The 15,713-nt window shown below is 37.1% G+C and overlaps 1 pseudogene; it reads left to right on the top strand.

The window, feature by feature from the left end:
• LOC107868770 overlaps positions 1 to 15,677 on the top strand; it is a 23,161-nt pseudogene extending 7,484 nt beyond the window's left edge.
• The last annotated feature ends 36 nt before the right edge of the window (positions 15,678 to 15,713 follow it).

Below are 15,713 nucleotides of genomic sequence, written 5' to 3'. Positions count from 1 at the left end.
CCCCTATTTCAACAAAGAAAATTTGTCAGTTAAAAACTTAGTGGTGGCTTGCAGATCTTGGCTTCTCAGGTATCTGCCCAGCACTTGTTCCTTTCATCTTTGTTCTAAATCGCTAACATTTTCCCTGTTTTGCCGCATCATCGACCCGGATCCATATTGAGGGAAGTGAGTTCTGACTCGAACAATGGGCTTCCATTTTACCAAGCCTCTGAGGTGGACCCTTTTCCCAAAATCTGAATGTTTCCACGAATCCAACAGCCTGTCAGTTGATAGACTTCCTTTGTTTCATGTTGAATTACGATCATATTTCTTTCCTGTGCTGTTCCTTGGCTTTTCCTCGTATAATTGGAAAGACTGACAGTAAATTTTGAAATCCTTTCTCGCTTGTTTTGACATAGACTTGACTTAAAATGTAAAGAAATGATGGTGACTTTTATTTTGATAACTGACATAAAAAAGACAAAAAGCATGAATATGTAAATGAAATAAAAGGGTAATGTCCCATATTCAAAAAGAAAATTTATCTGAATACGACAACCAACTCCAATGAGTATGACATGCATTTTGGATTGAGCTGCCTGATCTTCCTATCCAAACTTCCCATTTGTTGTTGAGTTCGTGACTTTGCCACTGAGCCGCTTCTTCAAATCCATTGGACTCATACATCACATCCAATTGACGACATCTTAAAAGACTTTTGCCAACAAATCTCTTTCTTTTCACTTTTCACTTTTCTCTTGAACTCTCCATCGCCTTACGGTGCCCGTGAGGGTTTTCACCAATAAGACTCTCTCATTTTTATTTCTTTCCACTCACCATCGCCTTATGGTGCCTGCAAAGGTTTTCACCAATAAGACTCTCTCATTTTCATTTCTCTCAACTCACTATCGCCTTATGATGCCCACGGGGGTTTTCACCAATAAGACTCTCTTATTTTTGTATTTCTTTCCTGATTTCTTATGCTGAGGGAGACAAGTGGTACCTCACAATGTATCATCATATCCATTGCATGCTTAGCCTTAACATTATCAAAAATTGATCTGAAGGAATTTCTTTGGTTGTAACTTGGCTTTTGTTAAGGTTAGAAAAGATGGTAAGGGGCTCAAACGATACTTGAAGTGGGGATGGGACTTACAACTTTTGGAATCGACTCAAACAACACATTAACTCATGCCTCAGTTTTGTTGCCTGGGTGAATCTTAGATCTTTATTTGGTTGGACCGATCCCGAAATAGGGTAGCCTACGTATCTCACTCCCGAGAGAGGAGAATCGGGTCGGACATAGTTCCATCAGCTTATTCTTTGTTTTGATTTGATTTTGATTGATGATTTTTTTTTTTGGACTCTTTCTTTTATTCTTATTTTCTTGACATTTATCTTTGACTCTATTTTGATTCCAAAAGAGGGATATGAAAGAAAATTGAAACGAAGCTCAAACGGGTAAACAAAGGATGACACAATGTTTGGATAGAAGAATAAAATGCCTTCATCATATCAATCTTCAAAAATGCAAGTACTAAATATACAATAAAATCAACAAAGGATCAAATATCATACATAGTATCTTCTGACCGCATCAGCATTGATAGTCATTTCTGCCATTTTGCCTTTAGTATCTGTCAAATATAAGGCTCCATTGGGCAACACTTTCTTCACAATACAGGGACCTTGCCAATTAGGGGAGAACTTGCCTTTCGCTTCAACCTGGTGAGGAAGGATACGTCTCAATACCAACCGACCAACTTCAAAATTCCTGGGACGGACCTTTTTGTTATATGCTCGAGCCATCATCCTCTGATACAACTGGCCATGACACATAGACATTAGCTTTTTGCCTCAATCAAACTCAAATGTTCCAGTCGGGTTTTTACCCATTCGTCATCATCAATCTCTGCTTTTACAATGACTCGAAGAGAGGGAATTTCAACTTCTGCAGGGATGACTGCTTCTGTCTCATACACCAATAAATATGGAGTTGCCCCTGTTGAAGTGCGAACAGTGGTGCGATAACCTAGCAATGCAAATGGCAACTTTTCATGCCACTGTCTAGACCCTTGAACCATTTTTCGCAGTATCTTTTTTATATTCTTATTGGCCGCTTCTACAGCACCTTTGGCCTTTGGGCGATATGGAGTAGAATTTTGATATGCGATCTTAAACTGTTGACATACTTCTTGCATCAAATGACTATTGAGATTGGCAGCATTGTCTGTAATGATCGTCTTAGGAATTCCAAATCTACAAATGATATTGGCATGAACAAAATCTACCACAGCCTTCTTTGTCACTGACTTGAAAGTTACTGCTTCTACCCACTTTGTGAAATAGTCAATGGCTACCAAAATGAATCTATGTCCATTTGATGCCTTCGGCTCAATCGGTCCAATCACATTCATTCCCCAAGCCACGAACGGCCATGGAGAGGCCATTGCATGTAACTCAACAGGAGGAGAACGTATCAAATCACCGTGCACCTGACATTGATGACACTTCCAAACAAATCGAATAGAATCCTTTTCCATAGTAAGCCAGTAATAACCTTCTCGAAGAATCTTCTTTGACAAGACATGATCGTTCATGTGTGACCCGCATACTCCAGAGTGTATTTCAACCATGATTGCCGAGGCTTCTTTTGCATCTACACACCTTAAAAGTCCTAGATCTGGGGTCCTCTTATATAAGATTCCCCCACTTAAGAAAAATCCACTAGCCAAACGCCTAATAGTTCTCTTTTGATCGTTGGTTGCATATGATGGGTATTCTCCTGACTGAATGTACCGCTTGATATCCAAGAGCCAAGGTTCTCCATCGAGCTCTTCTTCAACCGCATTACAGTAAGCATGATGATCACGACTCTGTATATGCACTGGATTGATGTAAGCTTTATCAGGATGTTGGAGCATTGAAGACAGAGTGGCTAAAGCATCAGCAATTTCATTGCGAATCCTTGGAATATGCCTAAATTTTACTAACACAAACCGTTGACATAGCTCCTGCAAGCATTGTCGACATGGGATGAGCTTCAAATCTTGCGTCTCCCAATCGCCTTGAATTTGATGGACGAGTAAATCCGAATCTCCCAACACCAATAATTCTTGGACTCCCATATCAACAGCTAACCTCAAACCAAGAATGCAGGCTTCATACTCTGCCATATTATTAGTACAGAAGAATCAAAGTTATGTTGTTACCGGGAAATGTTGTCCCAATTCAGAGATAAGGACCGCACCTATTCCGACTCCTTTCATATTGACAGCTCCATCGAAGAATAACCTCCAACCTGGATCAGCATTTATAACATCTTCATCGACACACGACACTTCTTCGTCAGGAAAATATGTCTTTAATGGCTTGTACTCTTCATCGATGAGATTCTCAGCAAGATGATCTGCCAAGGCTTGGACTTTCATGGCGGTTCGAGTCACATATACAATGTCAAACTCGATAAGCAATATTTTCCACTTTGCCAATTGACCCGTTGGCATAGGCTTCTGAAAGATATACTTCAAAGGATCCATGCGGGAGATGAGATAAGTAGTATAGGATGAGAGATAATGCTTCAACTTCTGTGCTACCCAAGTTAGGGCACAACACGTCCTTTCAAGAAGAGTATATCTGGCCTCATATGCGGTGAACTTCTTGCTAAGATAATAAATAGCCTGCTCCTTTTTGCCTGTGACATCATGCTAACCCAGGACACAACCGAAAGAATTGTCCATGACTGATAAATATAAGATCAAAGGCTTACTAGGCTCTGGGGGTACCAGCACGAGCGGATTTGACAAATATCTTTTAATTCGATCGAACGCTTCCTGACATTCTTTAGTCCATTTTACCGCAACGCTCTTTTTCAGCAACTTGAATATGGGCTCACAAGTGGTCATGAGTTGAGCAATAAACCTGCTAATGTAGTTCAGTCTACCAAGCAAACTATCACCTCCGTTCTATTCTTGGGCGGGAGCAAATCCTGAATGGCTTTGATTTTCGAGGGATCCAATTCAATTCCCCAACAGCTGAATACAAACCCCAACAGTTTTCCTGATGGAACTCCAAATACATATTTTGCCGGGTTGAGTTTGAGATTATACCTGCGAAGCCTTTCGAAGAACTTTCTTAAATCTTTAACATGGTCGGCCTAACTTTTTGACTTAATAATCATATCATCCACGTAGACCTCAATCTCCTTATGCATCATATCATGAAACATAGTGGTCATGGCTCTCATGTACGTTACTCCAGCATTCTTCAAACCGAACGACATCACTCGATAATAATAAGTTCCCCATGGTGTGATAAAAGATGTCTTCTCCGCATTTTTATCATCCATAATGATCTGGTGATATCCGGCATAGCAATCCACAAAAGAGGCAACCTCGTGTTTAGCACAGTTGTCTAACAAAATATGGATGTTGGGCAGTGGAAAATCATCTTTTGGAATCGCTCTGTTCAAATCACGGTAATCAACACACACTCGAATTTTGCCATATTTCTTTGGTACAGAAACAACATTTGATAACCACATGGGATAGCGAGCTACTCGAATTACTTTGGCTTTAAGTTGTTTTATGATTTTCTCTTTAATTTTAATACTTACATCCGTTTTAAACTTCCTCAACTTCTGTTTGACAGGAGGAAATGCGGGATCAGTTGGCAATTTGTGAGCCACTAATTCAGTGCTTAAACCAGGCATATCATCATAAGACCATGCAAAAACATCCTTATAATCAATTAATGCTTGAATCATTCCATCTTTTAGCTGTGGCAAAACATGTACACTGATTTTAGTTTCCCTAACATCTTCTTGATCCCCCTAGATTTATTGGCTCAGTCTCATTCAAATTAGGATTTGGTTTGTCTTTGAACTGTTCCAACTCTTTGCTTATTTCTTCTAGTGCTTCTTCTTCATCATATTCCCCATCCTGCTTCATTGCATCTTGATTAGTTTGGATTTTAAGGTCAGGATGAAAATTCCATATGCATGTCATGTCATTAGAATGAGCATAAAGAGAACTGTGTAAGAAAAGAAAAACAAAATATATTAGACACGAAACAAAAGGGACATTACATTTCATTAAATAAAAAGATAGAAGGGTTTAAAGATAGATGCCAACATAACATAAACAAACTAAAATCTGAATTACAATCCTGAAATAACTCGGATAAACAGAAAGAAAAACAAAATAAACTACCAAAACTCCCTCCTGACGGGGAGAGGAGTGACTTTCCAATTATTGAGCCGGACAGCTGGACCTATGAATTGCACGTGTGCTATACTGTTACCTTCTCTTGCTTCGACCATATCAACTTCAATAAAAAGGTTCTGGAAGTCATCAACCAATTCAACTTCAAATTCCACATGCTTTGTGACACCGCTCTTAACAAATGATTCACTGAGTAGTGGCATTGGGCGAGGGAGTGACCATGTTTCCTTTTTCCTTCCCTTGGCTTTCTTCAGATCTTCAGCTGTAGGCTTAAATCCCAGACCAAACGTGCCCACATTCTCACTCGGGCATATGGGATGAACTATACCGTGCAAAGACGCTCCCAAAATCTTTCCTGGCTCAAATCCGTAATTCCAAAGTTCACTCACCATTATGATAGAAGCAGAAGACAATTGCGATCCTGGTATAGCCTGTCATTCAAAGATATGATTCACTGGCACTGTATCAAAAATTTGATAGACGAATGTCTCCTCTATGTCATTTGCTTCAATAAGAGACAAGGGAGAATCTTCGTAGGTGGGTAAATTTCCTTCACCGTGAATAACCACTTCTTGTCTGTAATGCTTAAACTTAATCATTTGGTGCAATGTAGATGCAACCCCCTTGGCCTTGTGGATCCACGGCCTTCCCAACAACAGATTATAAGAGGAGTCTACATTCAATACTTGAAACTCTATGGCGAACTCAACAGGCCCTATGGTCAACATTAGTTCTATTTCACTAATGGAATTTGATTTTGCACCATCGAAAGTCCTAACATATACATTGTTGGGCCTGATCCTGTCAGAACCAATATTCAACTTTTGCAAAGTAGAAATAGGGCAAATATTTTTACCTGAACCTCCATCAATCATAACATGAGTGACGTAGAAATCTTCACACTTCACTGTAATGTAAAGGCCCCGGTTATGCCTTGTACCTTCAACAGGAAATTCATCATCAACAAAGCTGATCCGATTGACCTCAAAGATTTTTCCAACCATTTTCTCAAGTTGGTTGATTGTAATCTCCCTTGGAACATATGCTTCATTTAATACCTTCAGTAAAACATCACGATGCTCCCTGGAGTGCAACAACAAAGATAAAAGGGAAATTTGAGCAGGGGTTTTCTTCAACTGGTCTAATATTGAATACTCTGGAAACTTCATCTTTTTTAAAAATTCTTCGGCTTCCTCTTCAGTGATAGGTTTTTTGATAGATGATGGTCCACTTACCGTTGGCTTGGACTTTCTTAAGCTTTCAGGCACGAAACATCTTTTTGACCTAGTCAAACCCCTACCTCATCTACATCTTACGCAACTTCTTTCCCATGATAGGTCATCACAGTCCACCCATAATTCCAGGGAATCCTTTTCGTATCAACTATCGAAGATTGGGTTACCGGTTTGAGGACAATAGGCGCTGTCAGTGCTCCTTTCACCGTCAAGATGGGCTGACTCAGAGCTCCCACCACTGTCAACTTAGGTTTATCCTGACTTAAATTTACATGCCTTCTGGCGCCCTGTACTGTGATTAAGGGTTTTTTTGTGCTTTCTTGGGATTTATCTTCTTTCATTCCTTCCTGGCTCAATGACATTGCTTTCAAAGACTCCGCTACATTCATCGATTTCTCCTCAATGGTCTGTATCTTGATAATAGGCTTATAACCCCTTGAAGACTCTTTCCCATCATATATAAATTCTAGCATATTGGCTTCAACATGGGTTGGCAGCAGATTCTGGTTAATGTTTGGACCCTCCGAGGCCTGGACCAGCATCTGATTTAGGTTAATTAAATCTTGGACAGCTCTCTTTAAATGCCAGTATTTCTCGATATCATGGCCTGGTATATCAGAATAGTACGCACACCTTAAAGAATAATCGAGATTCCTTGGCGGTGGATTTGAAAGCCTTCCTTGAATTGGGCTCAAAACCTTCAACTTTCTCAACCTATTAAACAAGCTAGCATATGACTCCCCAAGAGGTGTGAATTGATTTTTGACTGCCTTCTCTTTCTTATACTCGGGCCTAGGCTGAAAGCTGGGTCTGGAGGGGTTTTGGTAATTTGGTGGAGCGAATGGGTGATTTTGTAGAGCTTGCGAGCGCCACTACGGGTAAGAAGGGGTTTGGGCATATGGCTGTGCGCTATACACTGGGTACGGGGTGGTGGAATGGAATATAAAGGGTTTTGTAGAGGGTAGTAATGGTGGGGAGGAATATATGGAGCTTGGGCGTAGACTTGGGCTTGGGCTTGGGTATAGGGGCGAGGTGGTGTTTTGGGATAGGAATGGGTTCCAGCTACGACAGTCGCCACGTCCTGTTTCTTCTTTTTACCTCCAAATACACTAGATCCACCTTGAATCGCTTGTGTGGTGGCTTTTAATATAGCAAAACTCACTATTCGGCTGGTCTTAATTCCGTCCTCTATCATCTTCCCCATTTTGAGGACTTTCATAAAAGACTTTCCCATTGCCGGAAGTAAATGTTGAAAATAGGTCTCATCCTGCGCCTGAATGAAAACTTCTACCAACTTACTTACTTTCATTGGAGGCTTTACCCTGGCGGCCTGTTCACGCCACCTTATCGCATATTTCCTAAAACCTTCAGTGCTCTTTTTCTTCATGTTAACCAAGGATTTTTCATCCGAAATCAGGTTGATGTTGTACTGAAAATATTGAACAAATTCAGAAGCCAAATCATCCCAGCTGTTCCATTTATCGATGTCTCGATCGATAAACCATTCTAAGGCCAGATCTGAAAGACTCTCGCCAAAGAAAGCCATGAGCAGTTCTTCCTTTCCTCCTGCAGCCCTCAACTGGTTGCAATAACGTCTTAAGTATGCCACGGCATCACCGTGTCCTGCATATTTCTCGAACTAAGGCATCTTAAAATTGGGGGAAAGGTTGATGTCTGGGAACATGCAAAGATCTTTATAGGAAACACTCCTATAATCTCCGATTCCTTGCAAATTCCTCATAGCTTGTTCTAAACTTTTCAATTTTCGAGCTATGATATCCCGTTCCTTTGCTGCGACAGGTTTCTCCATATCAAATAGAAATACAGGCGGCTGAGTGTACCCATACGGTTCATTCATTTGCAAAGTAGGCTCAGGGGCATAATACTACCTATCTGGAACCTTCAGTACTGGCTCACTGGCAGACCTAGGAAGCCTCATTGTGGGACGCACAGCATATATGGGAGTTTCATGTGGTGGCGGAGCCACAAATACCGGTGTGATCGGTGGCGCTGGCTGAGCAGCGGGTCTTGATTGGGGAGCTGCCAAGGGCATACCAGAACTGCCAGGATAATAATGTCGCGGAGTGAATCCTAGAGCGTACTCAGGTAACTCAGTAGGAGAAGAGAATTACGCCTGAGAGAGCGGTGGGCAATTAGAGATATTCCCAAGACCTTTAGGGAGCAGAGGAGGAGGCATTCCGCTGGCCCATGCCCAGTTTAAATCTATCAATTGTTGCCTGAGCCTTACTGCCTCATCATTGTGTTCAGAACTTTCTTCCCTGTGATCCTGATCTGGGTCAATGAGCGAATTTTCAATCTCCCTTCTAGCCATGGTGAGCTTTGCTTTGGATCTAGTGAAGTATGGGTGACTAGCCAGAGTGCTGCAAACCTACCACTGTTATCTGAAAGAACATTCTCATCAAAGATGACATCCATTAGGATTAGAGCACACAACAAGCATGGGAATCACATTGGTAAAATTGTCCTAAATTCATGTTCATTTCTACCAGCTTTTGAGGGTAGCGAGGTCATTTTAACATCATCCTGATTTTTGTCTACACTTTTTTTCTACACTAATTATTATTATTATTATTTTTCATATCCATCTCTGTTCTTTTCCTTTCTCTCGTTATCTACCTTTATTTTATCATTCTTTATGGCTTTTGTTTTTCCTTAAAAGAGGAAAAATAATGAAAAACAATGAAACAAAATGATTAGAACGAACCCAAAAGTAGGTTGCCTACGTATTATGTTGTACATGAATTAGATCTTGCGTAGTTCGGGCAGTCTTGCCAAAATGGCCAATTAAACTCTTTTTTCATTCTTTTGCTTGAAACTTTAAGAAGAAAAGAAAATAACAATTTGTCAAAAGAATTGACGAACATCTTTTTGCATTTTTTTTTACTTTTAAAATACCTATACAAAACGAAACCTATGATTACCAAAGAAAAATCTTTTGGGGTTTTCAATTTTGAATTTCATATGAAAATAAAACTTGAAACTCTTAAAGGAAAATCTTTTTGTAGTTTTCTCTTGAAGATGTATATGAAACACCTACTCTAAATAAAGAGTGAAGAAAATCTTTTTTTGAATTTTTTGGAATAAGATCAACCAAAAATAAAACCTACGACTATTAAGGATTTTTTTTTTTGTATTTTTATTTTCAAGATATGTATGAAACACCTACTCTAGATGAAAAGTGAAGAAATTTATTTATATTTTTTTATTTTTTTTGGATTTTTTAAATAAGATCCCCGAACCAACAATAGGCTGCCTACGTATCTCACTCCCGAAAGAGGAGAATCAGGGGTGCGTAGTTCATCCAGATTGGACAATTAACGATTAACTAATAAATTGACCCTAACTTAAGAGACACTACCAAAAATAAATGAAAAAAAAAACTTTTGGATTTTCAACTAGACACTGACACCACCAATTATGAAGAAAAATCTTTTTGGCATTTTTGTTTTTGACAAATTAGTAGAAAAGGCAAACAAAACTTTTTTTTTCTCTTTTTTTTTTTGAATTTACGGTACTTTGAGAAGACAAATGTAACACGTAAAAAAAATCTTTTTGAGTTTTCGGATCGTGAGGAACAAAAGCCATAAAGAATTCTAAAATAAACTACGACATTCCCTTTTTTTTTTTTTTCAAAAATCAGTCTGTCAAATGACCACGTTACCTTTAAAAATGCAACAGTTAGCACATAGGGATGCTTTAGAGGGGAGTCTCCTACAAAGGGCCATGTGGGTCCCGCTAGGTCTCAGTATGATGCACATAAGCATGACCTAAAGGCTGACCTACGTTGTGGTTTACTAACAAGGCTGTTCGAGGGAGCGTATGGTCAATAGTGGCTGCTTTGCTTTCCACCTACTCCATAACACTGACGGCTCCCCCCCTAAAATAAGGGTGACTCAACTAGAGGTTGTGTACAACACGTGTACTATGGACTTGTTGCAGAAAGAAGGCCGGGGGGTGGACTCATGCTGACCGATATAAAGCGGTAACACATAGTATAAATACTATAAACAAAGAGCACGAAAACGCACAAAAGTGAAAATAATATCAATAATAATCACAAACAATGCTTATACACTCGTAATGCCAAACAAAGCCGATACCACTCCAAAAATAGCTCGAATTCTGAAAACTTATCATTTTCCCCAACAGCGTCGCCAGAGTTGTCACACCCCTTTTACGTACTCCAAAAAATTTTTATAATTTAATGTTCGAAAAGGGTTTTATTATTTAAGTGACAAGAAATGAAAATTTGTTTTGGTAAAGGATTATTAACATTTTTTATTCAGAGTCGCCACTTGGCATAATCTGGTGTGTCAAGTCACCATTAGAAAATCCTTTTCAAAAAGTCATTTGACTCTTTAAACTGGTTTGCAAACAGAGATTCCGGCTAAGGAATTCTGTTGATCGAGGGGAAGGTGTTAGGCACCCCTCGATCCCGTGGTTCAACCACGGTCGCTTGGTAGAGTGTATCGACTATTTTTTGGAACTAAGAAACGTATAAACCGCACGAAAAAGCAAGCTAAATAATCAAACAAAACAAAATAATCCAAAATGTAAAGTCCAGTCCAATTATTACAACCCGAAATAGAAAGGGACTGAAAGTAAACCTACGTTAATCCTAAACTAATGCTCTACCCGACGCCTCGGGCCTTCACCACGAACGTCCTCTGGGTACATGATATCTCGGGGCATTCCCCGGCAAATAAATATATACAGATACTTCGGGGCATTCCCCGGTCAAATTAATACAATAGATGTCAATGTATAAATCAAAACCATTCCACAAACATTTCACCATTCAACAATCACAAATCCTAAATCTTGCCTACCCAACCTACCCTTGCCTAAACCAATCGGCGTATCATGATACTACCAAGTTCAATTAACGCTCGTTTCAAGTTAAACACACAGTGAAATCAAGCTATTCCAAATCACCAATTATATCAAATTTTTAATTCTCACCCCCAAATCCATTTTTTAACCACATAATTAGTGCGTGCTTCGATTTTCCAATCACATCTCATAATCCGAAATCAACATCAAACACAAAACAAACAACGAAGATTCAAACCAAACACACAATAAATAAATCATCCACACCCACAACATCAATAAAGAGTCAAGATAAAGTAAAGATCGGTAGAAGAAATGGACCTCAATGAAACTGATCTTTGTTGATAATAAAGAAATTCGAGACCGAAATCCTCGAATCAGGGAGCCCCACAACGAACAAACCCAATCAGTGTCTCAAAATTTCCAACTGAACAAATTTCAACCAAAAATAAGACCTCAAAGTGAAAACCAAATCACGAATATTGAACGGGTTAGTCACGAAATTCATCCCAAATGCAATATCGAATGGATTGACAGCCAGAATTGGTGTTTCCGGAAAGGATTAAACCAAAATCAAGATCGGGAACAACAGTTTGACGCGGATTTAGATGGAACAGAGGGCTGGTCGTCGTATTTTTGCTACACCGGAGCTCGACGAATTCGATAGAGACAAAGGCGAATAGTGAACGATGCGGTAACCAAATTTTTCGGGGAAGCCATCACCGGAACAGTAACACGAACGCAGAATTTAGGTTTCTCCCTCAACACTCACTACCCCTTTTCCGTCCATCTCCGATTATGCGTATAGATCAGTGTATCGTAAGGAGTGTGTGTGTGATTTAGTGTATCTGTGTATGCATGTTGTGAAGAAGAACAAATTTTCAGTGGGAATTTTTTGTTTCTCTTTATTAAAATTGAGATTTGTGTGAGGTGTGTATTGAATCCCAATTGTATGGTGTTCTCTATAGAATAAAAGCAAAAAAAATAGAGTTTAATGTGTGTTCTGTGCGTATATGCTGTGAGAGTGCCAAAATTATGAGACTGTGAGAGTATGTGTGTGTTTTTCATTGTGAGGGTCACGTGGGTGGGTATTGGGGTAGGGTAGGTGGAGTAGAGTTTGTTAGTATAGGGTAGGTAGGTGTTGTTTTCTAATTGGAGGGATAAGGGTTAGGTGTCTATTTTTGTTTGGGTAGATTGCTAGTAAGACAAAATTAGTTAGGGGATTGTTATTTTTTTTGTCATTTTGTGGAGGGATTATCACACAGGTGAGGGTACACGGTAGGATAACATAAAATGGGTTAAAAGTGAATAAAATTTGAACTTTAAGAGGACGAAATCACGTGTCTACAACTGCAACAACAACAACATACCCAATGTATTTCCACCTAATGGAAACAATTACTTGTCACTGGATAGATAATAATTTTGATATTCAAAAACATATTCTACCTTTTTTGTATGATGAAGATCGTAGACATACTAAAAATTTTATTTTTGAATCTATTACTGAAGTTGAAGAATATTATGGTATTGAAAGAAAAAATTTATGTATTGCTTTTGATAATGCATCTTACAACAAGGCTGTTATTGACAAGTTAAAAGTTGACCTTTCTCCGCCGTTATCTAAAATATTTCATGTTAAGTGTGCTTGAAAAGGTCCGACTTGTTGTTGACTTTATTCAAGGAGATAATCGAAAAAAAAGATTGAGAGAATTTAAAGTTAAATATGAATAAAATGGACTTAGACCGAGATTAATGCCTGAAGAATGTGATACCAGATAGAATGATACTTATACTTATTTAAAAACTTGTCTTGATCATAAAGTTTCTATTACAATGATTTTTAATCAATATTTTGGTTCTTTTCCTAAGTGTATGGTACATGATTCTGATTGGGCTGCAATTAATGATCTTGTTTAGTTTTTGAAATTTTTTTATATAATTATGGTTGAATTTTCTGGTGCTTATTATCATACTGTTTGTAATATTTTAGCTTATTTAGCTGACATTTCTTGTTTGCTTAAGAAATTTAAGAATAAAAGGTTACAAAGAAGTTGTTTGTGCTATGTTTGCTAAATTTAAAAAATATTTTTATCCACTTCCCTCAATTTACTTGGTTGGAGCTATACTAAATCCATGTATGAAATATAATACTATATCCGAATTTAGTTCTATTATTTATACTACCTTAGAGATAGCGCCTGAAGAAAAACATTCTTTGTTTACGGCTATGAGTGATGCGAATAGTTACATAGAAACATTATATAACCATTATACCGAATTACTTGATGTAGTTGTACAACACATATCACTCCACCTGTCACTTTTCAAGCTCCGGAGGAGCCATCATCTTCTAAAAGGCCGGCACATAATAGTTTTTCTGATTATTTTTATGATTTAAATGTTTGGGACAAGTTTGCGACTTCAACATATAGAACAAGTTCTCGGGAAAAGCTTAAGTATTATCTTCGACAACCGATAGAGGATCGTAGAGTAAGAATCAACGCGTTGGATTAGCGGAAGAATAATGAAAGAAAATATCTTGTACTTTTAAGATTAGCTAGAGATATATTGAATGTTCAATGTCAACGATTGCATCGGAGAACGCTTTTAGTTAGGGACAGCAATAGCTTGGAGACAACCGCCACTCATTGGGAAGCAATGCTATGAATGTTCTAGTTTGCCTTAGAGATTGGATTAGAGCAGAACGAAGAAATCAAGGAATGGAGGTGGAGCTGAAAGACGAACAGAATCTTGAAGAAATTATGACTTCAAGGGAGAACTTAGCACAATCAAGTCCAATGCATGATTTTTCCCTCATTCATTTTGACTTCTCTATGACAGTTCCCGTTAATATTAACATGCATGAGTTGAAAAAAATGATGCAAAATTTATAGATTTTTCATTCATATAAATTATAAGTTTTGGATCATTTTGCAATCAATAAAATACAATATTCATTCACTCCTTACTTTTATAATTTTTTTCATTTAAATTGAATTTCTAAATTGAATTAAATACTTTTAATATATTACTATCAAACTTTACACTAAGTAATAAATATAACAAACATATATACACATAATGAAAAAATAAATATCTTTTAAGTTCAAATATAATAACATATAATGAATATATATTCAAAACACTAAGTATTATTATATTAAGTAGCATACATTATAATCTTGTATATAAGTTTTTTCTAAAGTACTATAACAATGTAATGTATATATCTTTCAACTTTCAAATGGTATTTAAAGTTGTATATATTCTACATATATGTGTATATATTTTCTATAGATTCTAAAGTAGTATATATTTAATGTATACATGTCTATATATTTTCTAAAGTAGTATACATATAGTGTATATATACTGTATGTATATTATTTCAAGTGGTATTTAAGGTAGTATATATTCTACATATATGTGTATATATTTTTTATAAACTAAAATAGTACATATTTAATGTATACATGTGTATATGTTTCTAAAGTAGTATTATATTTAATGTATATATTGTACGTATATATGTGCATATATTTTCTATAGAATATAAACTGGCAAGTATATATTTAAAGTATACAAGTATGTGTTTTCTAAAGTAGTACTCTATATATTTAGTGTATATATGTTATATGTATAATTTTTAAAGTAGTATTTTAAGTAGTATATATATTATATTGTACGTATATATGTGCATATATGTTTTATAGAATCAAACTAGTATCTATTTAAAGTATACATGTGTATATGTTTTCTATAGTAGCATATATTTAGTGTATATATGTTGTATGTATATTATTTAAAGTAGTATGTATATTATATTGTATGTATATATGCTTATGTATTTTCTTTAGATTCTAAACAAGTATATATTAAATGTATACATGTGTTTATGTTTTCTAAATTAGTATATATTTAGTGTATATATATTGTATGTATATTATTTAACGTATTTAAAATGTATACAGGTATGTATATATTGGAAAAAAATATGTAAATTTGAATTTAGTTTTTTTTTAAATTTTTGATTGATTTTGACCGGTCAAAACCGGATACACGCTAAGTAGATTGGTTTCGGTCTATTTCAGCAAATTTCACTGTTTGGGCCTGGACTAGAACGGACCAGACCATTAAGAGTGACCCGATATCGGATCATTCAGAACCCGGTAAAATTACGTGGGTGATGCCGATTTAAACCGACCCGGCCCGGTTAACAGTCTTAGTTGAAGGAGTTGAAGAAAAGTAATATTGGGTTCAATAAACAAGTGGACGAGCTTGAAGAACATGTTTGTTATGTCTTTTAAAGATTAATCGTGCTAGAGCTTTGGTCATTTAGGAAATTGCAAAATCATGTGGAAATTAAAGTGAAGGGAGTAGCTAGAAAAAGGATTGCGTATAGGATAATTTAATTTGTAAA

This window comes from Capsicum annuum, chromosome 4 (assembly GCF_002878395.1).
Source record: "Capsicum annuum cultivar UCD-10X-F1 chromosome 4, UCD10Xv1.1, whole genome shotgun sequence".
Lineage (NCBI taxonomy): Eukaryota > Viridiplantae > Streptophyta > Magnoliopsida > Solanales > Solanaceae > Capsicum > Capsicum annuum.
The sequence above is the reverse complement of the archived record's forward strand: the minus strand, read 5'-3'. Positions and strand labels throughout refer to the sequence as shown.